This window comes from Onychomys torridus, chromosome 4 (assembly GCF_903995425.1).
Source record: "Onychomys torridus chromosome 4, mOncTor1.1, whole genome shotgun sequence".
Lineage (NCBI taxonomy): Eukaryota > Metazoa > Chordata > Mammalia > Rodentia > Cricetidae > Onychomys > Onychomys torridus.
The window spans coordinates 31,795,215-31,808,530 of record NC_050446.1 but is presented as its reverse complement, the minus strand read 5'-3'; the positions used below and the strand labels follow the sequence as shown (position 1 = coordinate 31,808,530).

The 13,316-nt window shown below is 39.5% G+C and overlaps 1 protein-coding gene across 4 annotated transcripts in view; it reads right to left on the bottom strand.

Annotated features, from left to right (window-relative positions):
* Galnt13 (polypeptide N-acetylgalactosaminyltransferase 13) overlaps positions 1–12,927 on the bottom strand; it is a 597,204-nt gene extending 584,277 nt beyond the window's left edge. For 2 of the 4 annotated variants that reach the window (XM_036185829.1, XM_036185831.1), the window contains exon 1: positions 12,529–12,927. The gene's annotated coding sequence lies outside the window, so the exon portion shown is untranslated. Of the gene's footprint in view, positions 1–12,283; positions 12,306–12,528 lie in introns of those variants that run through there. The other 2 variants (XM_036185830.1, XM_036185833.1) reach the window with 2 other exon arrangements.
* Between the last annotated feature and the right edge of the window lie 389 nt (positions 12,928–13,316).

The window sequence follows — 13,316 nt, the reverse complement described above, 5'->3', positions numbered from 1 at the left end:
GTTACAGATGTTCTTAGTTTGGCTTTCCGAATATTCTCTTCTTAAAACCAATTAGCCATTATGCTGAAATGTTTTATTTAATTGTCAAAAATTTCACAATTAAAAGAAAATTCAATGTATCCCTGATTCATCAAACTACAGGAGATAACAGAACGAAGATCCTCTAAGGATCACAGAAAATTGTCTCAAAACCTGACATCACAGAGGCCAATAGGTTGTCATCACACCTATGTATGAGAATCAGACTTTCAATATATTTAATGAATCATTTGTTCTTCTCCTTACCCTGCTATATCACAAAATATTAGGATGTAACATAAGGATTATACTAAGGCTGTTTTTTGTTCTTATATGTCTACAATATTTTTCATGCAACATTTATTCAGAGAGATGGGAGAGAAACCATTCATTCATTCCACTCAGTCTCTCCCCACTTTCCATTTTGGTCTCACTATAAATTGCTAACTGTATGCTGTGTATTTGCTGAATTGTTCATAGTTTTAAAATACTAAAGTATTGCTCACACACGCACACACACACACACACACACACACACACACACACACTTTGTGGGAGTCATCTGGATGCTCACATTATTAGAACTGACTAGAGCGTCTTTAAAATACTGTCTTTGATCAGCAACAAAATCAAAGCATTAACCCAAATGGTAAGGACAGCAAAAATTTCAAGAGCAGCTGCCAAATTGACATGGTGACAGTTTCACATCTATGTAATACCGACACAGCCATCCTCTTCCATCAACTCTTCTGTGAGGATGTGGAGAATTCAGACAACCAGAATAGCTGGACTAAGTTAATAATTCAGGCGACTAGAAAATGTCTACCATATTATCTGGAAACCTTTTCAAAATGTTCTTTGAAATTATTGTTTAGCGCTTTAAAAGGGTTCAGGAAAACAGAAGTGAAACAGATCTATTAAATAATAATTTAGAAGTGTTTTGTTCTTAAAAGAAAAGAAATAAAGATCATCATTTTTAATTGCATGAAAATAAGGCCATAAATAATGAAAAATTATATCAAACAACCCTATTTGGGAAATGATTATTACCAAGTAAGAAACTAAAGATGCATGGATCTGACATGAGAGGCAATCTGTTAGGAAAAGAAAAGTACCAAACCACTGTTCAGACAATAACTTCCACCTTCATGCTAATAAAGAACTAGAAATTATTATAATTGTACATTTGTCTTAGAAATCAACATACATAGAAAAGTTGTAATTCATTTTATTCTCTGTAAAAATGGTAGAGCCAACTTTATAAAATGTATACACATTAGAGTATTAATTGATACTGGGTATTCTAACATATTAAAGATGAGCAAACAAGTTGGGCAGTGGTAAGCATGCCTTTAATCCCAGCACTCTGGAGGCAGAGGCAGGAGGATCTCTGTAAGTCCATAGCCTGTCTGGTCTACAAAGTGAATTCCAGGACAGCCAGGGCAGTTACACAGAGAAGCCCTGTCTCAAAAAAAAAAAAAGCAAAGAAAAAAAAAAAAAAGAGCAAACTGCCATCCAAAAAACTCAGAAACATGTTAGAGAGTTCATTCATAATCTTTATCAGGACTTGAACCCAATGTTATCTTTTAAGCCCAACTATATAGTAGAAAATCAAATGATTATTAATATATCCAGGGACAACAGTTCCAAGTATTGATATTTCTTCAAATAGCACATTCCATACCCAGTGCCCACCAGTGTCTCTCCCCCTGTGATGGAATTGCTTTAAATATTTATTAGCTCTCCAATAGAAAATTCAAAGTCAGACTATCCTCCTGCCGCTGAATGACTGAAGAAGGTAACTGAAGTTTGAGAAAATCTGGAAGGTGTATACCAAATGACACACATTGCATTAAAAGAATAACCATGCCCCTCCCCAAAAAATGGTTCCAAAATACTTTAAATATTACCTGAATTGTTTTAGCACACTTCTTATTTCTCCACCTTTCCCTCCAATAGTCATCACTGGTATTCTCCAAAGCATTATGGATTACATTATAATTGTTATTTCTTTCATTAACTACACACACTATCTGTCTGATGGACCTCATTTTGTATAGTTGTAATCTGTATCATTCCATGCACCTTTCTCCATCCTCTGTATGTATACTTTCAATATGATGGTTCCACTCCATTCTAAAGTAATGATTACCTTCCTCTTTATGCAGCAAAAGTACTGTATATTTAATTAATATTGTTCATTTCAGAGCCAATCAATATTCTATGGTTAGCATTCACTTCTTGTATATTATTTTGTCTTTTGTATATTTCAGTCATCTTTACTTGTAATTTCTTTATCTTCCAAGAATACCTTAAATGTTAAATGATCTATGTCTCCTTTTTCCAATATCTTACTGCCAACTAAAGCCCTGCTTCTTATACCCATTTTGCTCCAGACTGAAACACTAAGAACTGAGTGCTTCAAGGATGACTTCACTGAGCACACACCATGTTTATCTCTTTTCATTATTCTTTGCTGGGCTTTTACCTGAAGTGACTTTATATAAGAATGGTTGTATCTGAAAATAATATCCTTTGTTTAACTCTAACTGTGATTTATAATGACTTGATCTTATATTATTTCAAAATGACCTTTATTCTCACCTTTGGCTTTTATTAACATTTTGATAGGCTGTGGAGTTCTGTATTGCAATTATCTTGCTTCAGAAATTTGGGGGATTAAATTAATTCATTCATACTTGATGTTTACATTGTGTTTTCATACCCAACAATTGAATTAAGAAATAATAATCCACAAAGATTCACATTTTACTTTTCTATCTTTTGATGATTTTGTTATTGAGAGAATTTCTGTACTTGAAATTATAAGTTTTTCAAAGGAAGTTTTGGGAACTGTCAATTTGAAGGTATTCATTTTAATTTTACAAGTTTTTCTTATTTCTATATCATCTCCTTGTTTTGCATATGAATGTAAATTTTCCTGAATTGCTTCAAAAATTGAAATGTTAATTCCTTAGTTTCAATATCTTCAAGGCCAGTTAGCTATTGTTTGTTTTTTTTTTTTTTTTGACTTGGCCTTTCTTTTTAAATTTTTCATACTGTATGTCTCAATATATATTAAATTACTTCTAACATGTCAATTAACCATTGATAGCTGTCAGGGTCAAGCCAGTCAGGTTCCTGACACTGGCTTGTGTGAGTGAGAAGGACATTGGGTCTCACTCAGAACCAAGAAGAAATTTTCAACTGTTACCCACTGACAAAAATTCCATTTCTCCATCAACCACACTCCATCACAGGCCCAGGGCCCAGGAAGAGCCAAAACAAAATGAACTCCATGGGAGTTTTGTTTGTTTTATTTTGTTTCCTGGGTTTTTTTTTTTCTTGACTTTTTGTTTTATTGGTCTTTGGTTGTTAATTTTGATTTTCATTTTCATGAAGCTTTTTTTTTGTTGTTTTTGTCTATTTAAAGAAAGAAAAAAGTTGGGTGGGGAGGGAAGTTGGGAGGATCTGAGAGGAGTTAGGAGAGGGGAAAACCAAATCAAGATATACTGATGAAAATCTTAATTAAAATAGATTAAACATAAAAGAATGAAAGAAAAAGCTAATATGGTTGATCATGCCTGTCATTTAAGAAGCTGAAGCAAAGAATCATTGTAAGTCTGAGGCCAGCCTTCATAAGTTCCAAGACAACAAGACAACCCGAGTTACAGAATAAGACTCTATAAGCAAGCAAGCAAACAAACAAACAAAAAACAGAAATAAAGAAAAAAAACCAAAGAATAGAAAATGATGGTCACTCTGTACTTGAATAAGCTTGACTGACTAGAAAACTTTGCTTTAGAATAATCAGGAAGCTGATATTTGGGCTAAAAGTTCATAGAGTCAGAATGAATAGGGCCTTACTTTTCTATGATCCTACAACCCAACCCTTCATTGCTCACTGTTACTTCACAGTGCATCAGATTTCATTAGTCTATGTTAAGGGTGGGTGATCTGGTGAGACATACAGAAAAAACTGGTCACAGCTGTATTGGTAGTTAACGCGGTTGGTGAACAGAAAGTAGGCAAGTCCATCTATTGTTTATTTCTTTCAGTCTCATTGCCACATTTCTAACTCATCCTTCTTGGCATTATGGAGCCTTGAGAGATCTTTGGCACAGTAGCTCAATTCAACTTCAGACCACTCTCCCTCAGCTTCCAGATTCCTCTGCCTTGCTTGTTCTTCCTCATTAGAACTGTTTTGTCTGTCAGCCCTTTAATGCAATGCTTGATTGAATGAGCATTTAAGTTTTCATCTTAAAGTCAATACTCAACTACCCAAAACCAAATCCAGTAACCTAAAGAAACTATTCCTAAAATGCCAAAATGAAGAAACCCCAAAATAAACTACTACAGTGGTGTGTATCAATTCAGGCACAATGGCAATGGTGTTTTTCAGAATGAATGCACATGTGCCATGATCTTAAGACACATATGGTAAAGCCGCAACTCTGACCTCTTGTTTCTGGGATGTTTTTTTTATTTCCTCAGCCCTTTCAGTTGACAAAGCCACAACCGATGAACATTCTCAAAAAGAAAAATAAAGAAGAATGAATGAATGAAAGAAAGTGCATCAAAGCTCCAAATTATTTAATGAGATGTTTGCAAGTCTCCTACATTAGTGGAGGTTATGTTTCTTCACCAAAGGAATGGAAGTGCTGCATACATGTTATTCTACTTCAATTAGAATCTTATGTGGATAAGAAGAACTGGGTAATGTAGAAGCAAAACGGGCCATTATGGCCAACAATAGCAAATGAAGTGTCTCATAACTAACAATTCAATGTGCTAATTCAGCTGTACCATCCAATTGCCTACAATTCATCTCAACTTAGGCACAACAAGAAGAGTCTTTTAAAACTCTATGGCAAAATGTCTGCTCTAGTCCTTCAAGTAGGGGAAATAATATCTACTATCTTAAGTAGCTGGGACTTCAGAACATAAATAATTAAAAGAGTGCATCACAATCTATCAATATCATAGCAAATTTTTGACAAGAAGTCAATAATCTACACTTGGTAATGAAATATGCATTGTTTGTTTTAAAAGGAAAATCAGACCAAAAAAATTAGAGAACCATGTGTCAGTTGGAGTTGGCATATCCTCAAAATACAGCATTCCTCTAGAGCCATGAGCCAGCCAAATGCCAAGTGACCACAGGGCCCAGGCACAGGGTTCTAAAAGTAGAAAAAGGTAATGAGATGTGAATTTAGCATCCCCAGCCTCCTGTTAAATGACCCAGATGCTAGAGCTCTTGAGTCTGTTTCCTACCTACACAGAGACCAGATGATTAAATGAACAGAAGCTGCCTTTTATTTACTTGGTTTTTAACAGGCTGGAGATTGCCAGTCTATAATTCAGCCCTGCTGCATGAGCAGTTACATGCATAGAAGATTGATAATTCAAAGTAGGGAGCGCCATGAAGAAAAGAATGGAAAAGGAAAGCTCTGGGCAGAAAAACACTGAGAAATAATAAATACAGTGGGGTTTTTTTCTTTGTTTTGGGGGGTTTATTCTGTTGTTGTTTTGTTTTGTTTTGTTTTGTTTTTTCGGGACAGCGTCTCTCTGTGTAGCTTTGCGCCTTTCCTGGAACTCACTTTGGAGACCAGGCTACCTTGAACTCACAGAGATCCACCTGGCTCTGCCTCCCAAATTCTGGGATTAAAGGCGTGTGCCACCACCACCCAGCTGTTTGCTTTAAAAAGAAACACGAGGCAAGTATAAATTCTTTAGAGTAAAACCTGAACTGTGGTCAGTGGCAGGCTACATTCTCATTTGCAAATGAATTTCCAAAAGGTCAAAGATATAAAAGCCAGAAGATTCATTAAAAGTAAGGGAATTTTTCTTATATAGTATAAGTAATTATAAGGTAGTGATGAAATTCAATAATAATAGAATACTTCATAAAAAAATCTTTTAAAAATCCAGCATGATTTTCACAACCTCTTTAATAAATATAAATGAATTCTAATGTGATTTAGAGAATTTTTCAGAAGTACTTCAGGAAAATAAGCTATGTCTTAGTTACTTCCATTACATAAAAGCATCTTATTTACGGGGGTTCTTTGCCCATAACAAGTCAAAAGGAAGAAAATTGATGCCTAAAGTTGGAGTAACAGAGGAGAATTCTGGCAACATGTTCTTTTGGGTTTGTTCAGCAGAGTCGTGTCCAAGGATACACACTGCCACAATCTTGGTGACAATGACTTGTAGTTCACTCCAGCAAAGGAACTATTCATTTCCATCTTCCAGTCATCTCTGCAGTCAGGGGTGTGGAAACCTGAGGCCAAATCAACTGCTGACGTCTTCCCTGGGTTCACATTTTATTACAAAGGCTCACGACCAAAACAGAAATGGAAGACATTGTAGGTGCCATGCCTTACTAAATGACAGTTATGGTAACCATGCTGCTCTCCAATATGTGGATGCCTGGGGAAGCAGGATATGATTGTGGTTTAGACTAATAAAACTTTCCAAGAATGATCCAGAGAATAAAATGTTCTCTGATCAATTTTCATCTATTAACTAAAATTGTCAAATTAGAAAAGTAAAGTGCAATGCAAAAAATAAAAAGAAGAAGAAGCAGAGGGAGCTAAATCTATTCAATTTAAAGCAGTATTCTTTAACATTCAGTTCTTTCATTTTAGTCAGTGTTAAAATGTCCACCATTACAAATGCTTATAATATAAATGGACATTTTAAATTATTCTTACCATGCAAAAGAAATGATCACATGGAGTTGACACTGTATTTTTATTAAATGAAAATGTCAGCTTGATACAGGAAGAATGGGTGTCACCCTTAGCCCTAAGACAGCTAGCTGTGACAGTCTAGGCACCCCATCCTTACACAGCTGTGACTCAGATGCAGTGTGCTGAAGCCTGTCAGGTATTTACTTACCAGATTCTGAATACAAACTATGCACGCAATCATTTTCTGTGATTTCACCAACTACAACTCAATTTACCACATTTAATTCTCCCTTGATCAGTTGAATGTGTTTCATGTGGTTTTTGTTGTTTAAATTTTCTTCCTTTAAACTGTTCCTGATAGTCATATAAATCTCATCCTCTTTATATGAAACTAATTATATAATAAGCCCTTAAGAGGAAATTAAATCAGTCATTATGCTCCTGATCTACATGAAGCTCCATAATCATCCTCTTATGTTCAAACTCCACTTATTAATAGGAAAAATAAATGTATTGCTTATAAAAAATCAAGGCAATTAATATAAGGCAAGAGGCTAAGTTGACATTTACAACTATGTGGTATCATCTGGAGGGTTTTGATTTTGAAGAACTGAAATTAAATTCTTTCTGTTTACTGTGTCTGCTTTTCTCTTGTGTTATGTTCAGAATGTGCTGAAGAACAGGTTAATCACACTCTGCCTTGAATGTTCTACATGAATCTGAATAATATTAGGTGACAATGCATTGATCGAACTGAGGAAAACATCCCTGTTAATTTTCTATGGTGTTAAAAATCCTGATATCCTGTACCTTGGACAACTCTCAATCATGAAAACAATAAGCACTTCTCTAAGAATTAAAGAAACAAAAAGGTCTGAGGGCCTAGAGATGGCTCAGAGGTTAAGAGCACTTTCTGCTCTTGCAGAAGACCCAAGTTGAGTTCCCAACATCCACACCAAGCATCTCACAGACACCTGTAACTCCAGCTCTAAGGGATCTGACATCTTCTGAACTCTGGCAGGCAAATTGATCCCTACAATTTGAGTCATAGTCCTTATATGGAAGACAGAAGACAAAGTTTGAGCAACATGTTCTTTGGTGCTTGCCTCATAGATTTCTTGTCCCAGGACATGGATGAATTCTATCTTGGTGACATTGACTTGCAGTTAACTACAGCAAAGGAACCACTCATTTCTATCCACTCACATGTATAAATATTTATACACAAATACACATATACATACATCTAAATATAAATAAATATTTTTGCTAAAAGGAAGTCTGAGCATTAATGTAGAAATTTTATCTCCAATAACAGGATAAAATTGAAAATATACTCATATATATGTAAGCCAATACTAGCCTGCTTTAAGCTATCTTGGGGGAATTAACCACTAATATGGAAATGCTGTAATCAGCTGATACTTTGAACCCAAATTTAGTTGTGTGGTGAAGGATAGCTGAATATAAAAAGTAGGTAGTAAGATCTCTGGGTAGTTTGTCAATACTGTATATGTTGACAGTTGAGTAATGTTGGGTTCTTAAAGGAAAAGCACATTAATCTCTTTACAGTTTAATTGTTTAAGGCCCATCAAAAATCTGTAATAACTTTTAAAAGAATTTAAACTTAAATAAACATGTCCCAAGATGCACTATGAAATCCAGGGGGAAAAGTTAATAATATTTATTTATAAATAAATAAATGTAATGGTATTAGAGCAGACATTAGTCAGAATAATGAAGATTTATTTAACCACCTGTCATGAATCCCCGGCAATCAAGGTAAGCACAATTACATATATTACTATAATACTAAAATCATAGACTAGTGCCTAATTCTGAATCAAGGAGAAAGAAATGCATATGTATAAAGTTTGAATTATATTTTTGCTCTTAGATAAAATTGCTTATAATGTTACAAGTGTATGGTCATCTATTGCTAAATTAATGTGAATAGCCATTTCCAAAAATGTATTGAATTCAATTTCACAATGAAAAGCTAAATTCTTCAAAAACATCTATCACAAGATTTTAATTAAACACCATACCCTAAGATAAGAATTGTAAATATAAATCTAATTTATTAAAAGGACAAATCATAAAATCATACAATGGCAATAAATGTAATTGTATTTTATGGTTTCAATCATATGCTTGATGGTGTAAAAGGTATACATGTGCATCATCTGGTTAGGTAGAATGTGTTGTTATAAGAAGTCATAAAAGACATTATCTAATCAAGTCAATATATATATTTAGGATTTTCCTGTATTGTGTTATTTTTATGATACCAAAAGCAGAAAGACCATTTAGATGCAAAGCCCGATTGAAATTCTTTGGTAACACAGTCACTCAGACTTAATGATCCTACCAGATCCCATTAGATACAAGATGTCTACATTTTCCCACTGACAGACAAACAACCCCAAGAAGGTGATACTAGAAATCACAGTCAACACTGTGCTACTGTCACAGTTGGAACTTAGAGCGTTATATCTACCAAGACAAATCCATCAAAAGACACAGCTCTAAGAACTGTCTGCATCCAGAAACACCATGACCATCTATCAGAAACAGGGTCGTCACTTACTTTACATGATGTGATTTAGTTCCACTAGCACTTTGCTCTCAATTTGTTTCTTCTAGTACTATCTTCATTTGCCCAATTTAAAAAGCTAAATATATCTATTTGTTGCTTCTCCTCCCAGCTTCTTCCTAAAATGCCCACATTTTCATAAGCTCACAGTACCAAATAAGTCATGTCACACAAGACTATGGAATAGAAATGCTCCTGCTGCAACTATCTCTTGGAAAAGCCAACATTTGCGAGATGAAATTAATTCCATTCTGATAAAACTGCTTAACCTGAAATGAATTCACATTAAGTTTAACAGTTAATTGTGCAAATCAATAAGAAATTAGAAGGCTTCTCAACCAGTGTCAGAATTTCCATTTTCATTGTCCTTGTTATGTTTAAATACAAAATTAGGGTAGAAGATAGTATCGAGTAATTTACAGGTAATATTTTAAGGCACAATTGCTTCAACGTGCTCCTGCATAAAGTCCATGGTGAATTGTTAGCAGTGGTGACAAGCATAGCATCGGTAGGGGACTGTGACAGCTCGCCACCCCAGTCAGTCTGGAAAATGCTCATATGCTTGTAGCATCACACTTTTCATAGACACTTGAAGCAGTAAGGGATCTACAAACTATTTAAGGTAAGTGATTCAGCATTCAGCTTAATCAATAGCCCCCAAATACTTTCAGCTGATACATCTGCTATTTACATTAAACAATTTTCATCTCAAGAAGAGTGAACATATTCACCCCAAATGATGTCACATCCTATTTTATTTTAAGGTAGGGAGGCTGAATATGATACCCATCACAGCCTCTAACTTCTCCACAGCATCTACCAAGTTAATGAGTTGTAGAGAGAGGTAAAAGTGCATTGGATGGGTAAGAAAGAAGCACAAAATCCTGATCCCACATCCTCCCTGCTAGTATTCTACTCTCCTTTATGGAGACTAACAGAAACAGAAAAGCAGAGGTAGATTTTTTTTCTAGTATGAAGGTTCATTAGCTAAATGGGTGACTTAGATTCTTAATATGACCTGCACTCTAATCCATTAACCAAGTTTTCATCAAAGACTTGTTTTCCCACACTCCTGGAGAGTGAGAGTCTACATATCTGGGAGAATATCCAGTTCCACTCTAGACTTTCTGTTTCAGAACTAATGTACACTGGTAACACCCTGTAATTCCTTAGGAAAATATTCCTTTTCTTTTCTTGTAAATTGGTCTGACACAAAGTGCCCCATAGCGAGTAGAGTAGTTTACACCCTGGAATAGGATGTCCAACAAAGAAAATAATTCAAAGTATATGTTTAAACATGCAAGAGCACCCAGCAATTCTCCATTCTCAAAAAAAAAAAAAAAAAAAAAAAAAATCCCAACAGAGTTGAAGGTAATCAGGAGCATAAAGGGGAGCTGAGAAATCCTGGTTTAAGGCAAACAATAAAGGAAAACAACGTGTTTCCTAAACCTTCAAAACCTGTGTTAGGCTGTGGACATTCTCCAGATCCATCTGTCTCTGAAGTCAACGGAAGAAGGTTTCGGTATTAAGACTCTAAAGCTGCAGCAGATGAAGACTTTGCAGAGATCAGGAAAGAACAGATTCGAAATGCAGTTGCAAAAGTCAATGAGGAAGAGGAAAGAACGTGTGTGACAGAGAAAGACCCCTGGAGGTGGCAAGTCCAAAGACAAGGCCAGTAGTGTGACCTTACTTTTCAATATTCTCAGACCAGCAGGTTTTTAGCACTAGAGGGCATGAACACAAACATATAAAGGTGTGTGTGTGTGTGTGTGTGTGTGTGTGTGTGTGAGAGAGAGAGAGAGAGAGAGACAGAGAGAGACAGAGAGACAGAGAGAGAGAGAGAGAGATTTGAGCAACAGATTTCGCCAAAAGCTGGGGACACAAGGAAACTAGAAACATCACAGGAGTGGTCAAGTACCCTCAATCCTGCAAATAAATCAGGCTTTTCTGGGAAGAGAAGCTGGCGTACCTCGAGGGGACACTACACTGCTCTCCTAAAGGCTGAATGTGAAACGGACCCACGAGGCAGAGCTCCTTTCTCCTGCTAGCATAGCCTTTACATGAGAGCGTCCACCCTTTTGACATTTGCCTTGCCTTAATCCCAAAGATTCTATGTTTGCCCATCCACTGACTCTTCTCCCGCAGCTATCATATAAGCTGGAAATGAAGACTCTGTACCTGGAAATTTAACTAACCACAGTTAAGGCACAGGGCAGGTGAGGGGCTCCCACACTCACACAGCTTTGGCTGGGCAGACCAGAAGCCTCAGAGAACTGGGTTCCTGTATCGCAGCACGCTACAGGACCAAGGGTGGGGAGGCTGGGGAGACACCCTCCGTTCTGACCCCTGAGCCCCTCATTCAGCTCCAAGGCAGCTCAGATGCAGGAAGGATGCTTCACTCCCGTCTTCCCACGGGCGCAGAGTAAGGGGGTCTGTGCATGGGAGTGGGGGGGGGGGGGCGGGGGTTTCCCAGAAGCAGAACACCTATGAATCAGGGGACTGGGAGTTGAGAAAGAGACAGGCAAAAGGAGGAGAAACAGAGAAAGGGGGAAACGATGCAAGAGAGACAAACGAAACAAACAGAACAGTAGAGACACAGTGACAGCTCAAAGAAAGACCGAAGCACACAGAATGAAAGAGAAACAGACACAAGGGTGGATGCAGGGGGACCAAAAGCCAGAAAGACAATCAAACCTACAAAATGAGTCAGAGACATACACCGGGAGAACAGAGGCTGTGGCGGCTGGGGCACTGACAGAAAGAGCGAGCTGTCGAGGAAGATATACAAGAACCAGTGCGACCGTGCCTGGTGTCATGAGTAGTAGCACCGGCAGCATAGCACCCAGGGGTGTCCGCAGCTGGGAAAGAAAGTTGCCGCGGAAGAGACTCTAAGGCAATGGAGAGCGCCCCCAGGGCGTGCAAGGGGACCAACACACACACACAGCTCAGAGGGTAGTAGAAGGAAAAGCCTAACCGAGGGCTGGTGGCTGCAGAAAGTTCCGCGTCTCCCCATCCTACCGCCGCACCTGCAAGCCGCGGGCGTGCGTGCTCGGAGGTCCCGAGAGTGTGACTCTCCAGGTCCACGCGCGCCCCCTGGCCCTGCCCGGCTGGGGTTCTGCGCGCTGACACTCACGGCGGGACTTTGCAGCGCCCAGCCGGACTCACCGCAGTCTGAAAAGGGGCCCCGTCCGGAGGAGAGCAAAAGAAAGAGACTGAGACCTGGTACGGAGGCTGACGATCCCGCGGGGACAGCTCGGCGGTCCGCGCTCAGGACGCTGCCAGGATCCAGCCCCGCCGGCGGCCAGCTGCGCCGAGAGCCGCACTCACCTGGAGCCCGCGCCTCTCTTCACACTTCTCGGAGAGCAGAGCTAGGCGGCCCCGGCCTCGGCCAGCCCCGGAGACGCTCGCACATAGCGCGGCGACCGGCGGCGAGGCTCGGCGAGCGCGGCCAGGGGGCGCCCAGGCCGAGGAGGCGCAGGAGATGGAGCGGGTCTCCTAGCACATTGTCACCTCGGCAGAGCCGCCGCCGCCGCCTGGTCACTTGGCCCCCGCCCCTCTGCCGGGCCCTCCCCCTCCCGCAGCCTCAGCCCGGAGGCCTGTCACTGGGCTAGGATCATTTACGTAACCAGCACCCCGGCCCTCCTCCCGCCCGGCTCCCGCTCCTCCCCGGGGCTGGGGAGCTGAGCACCGAGCGCGCTCCAGCTGCTCCCGGAGCCGCGGCTCCTGCGAGGCGCACAAGTCCCGCGATACTTGCTAGGCACGGCCCCCAAGAGCAACTGTGGGGTCCGCTCCTAGCCCGGAGAGTGCCTGCAGATCCCCGCTAGCCCTGACTCCCCCACCTCACCCCTCACACCCCCAGCTCCATGCGCAAAGCCCAGCTGCGGTGCCCGGTGCTCGCCCCTAAGTCAGCCAGCCTCGGAAAGGGGTACCGGGGGGCCTGGGGTCTGCCCTCGGGGAAAGTTCCAGAAACCGCACCCTGGTGGTCAGCTCTCTGGTAGAGATGCTAC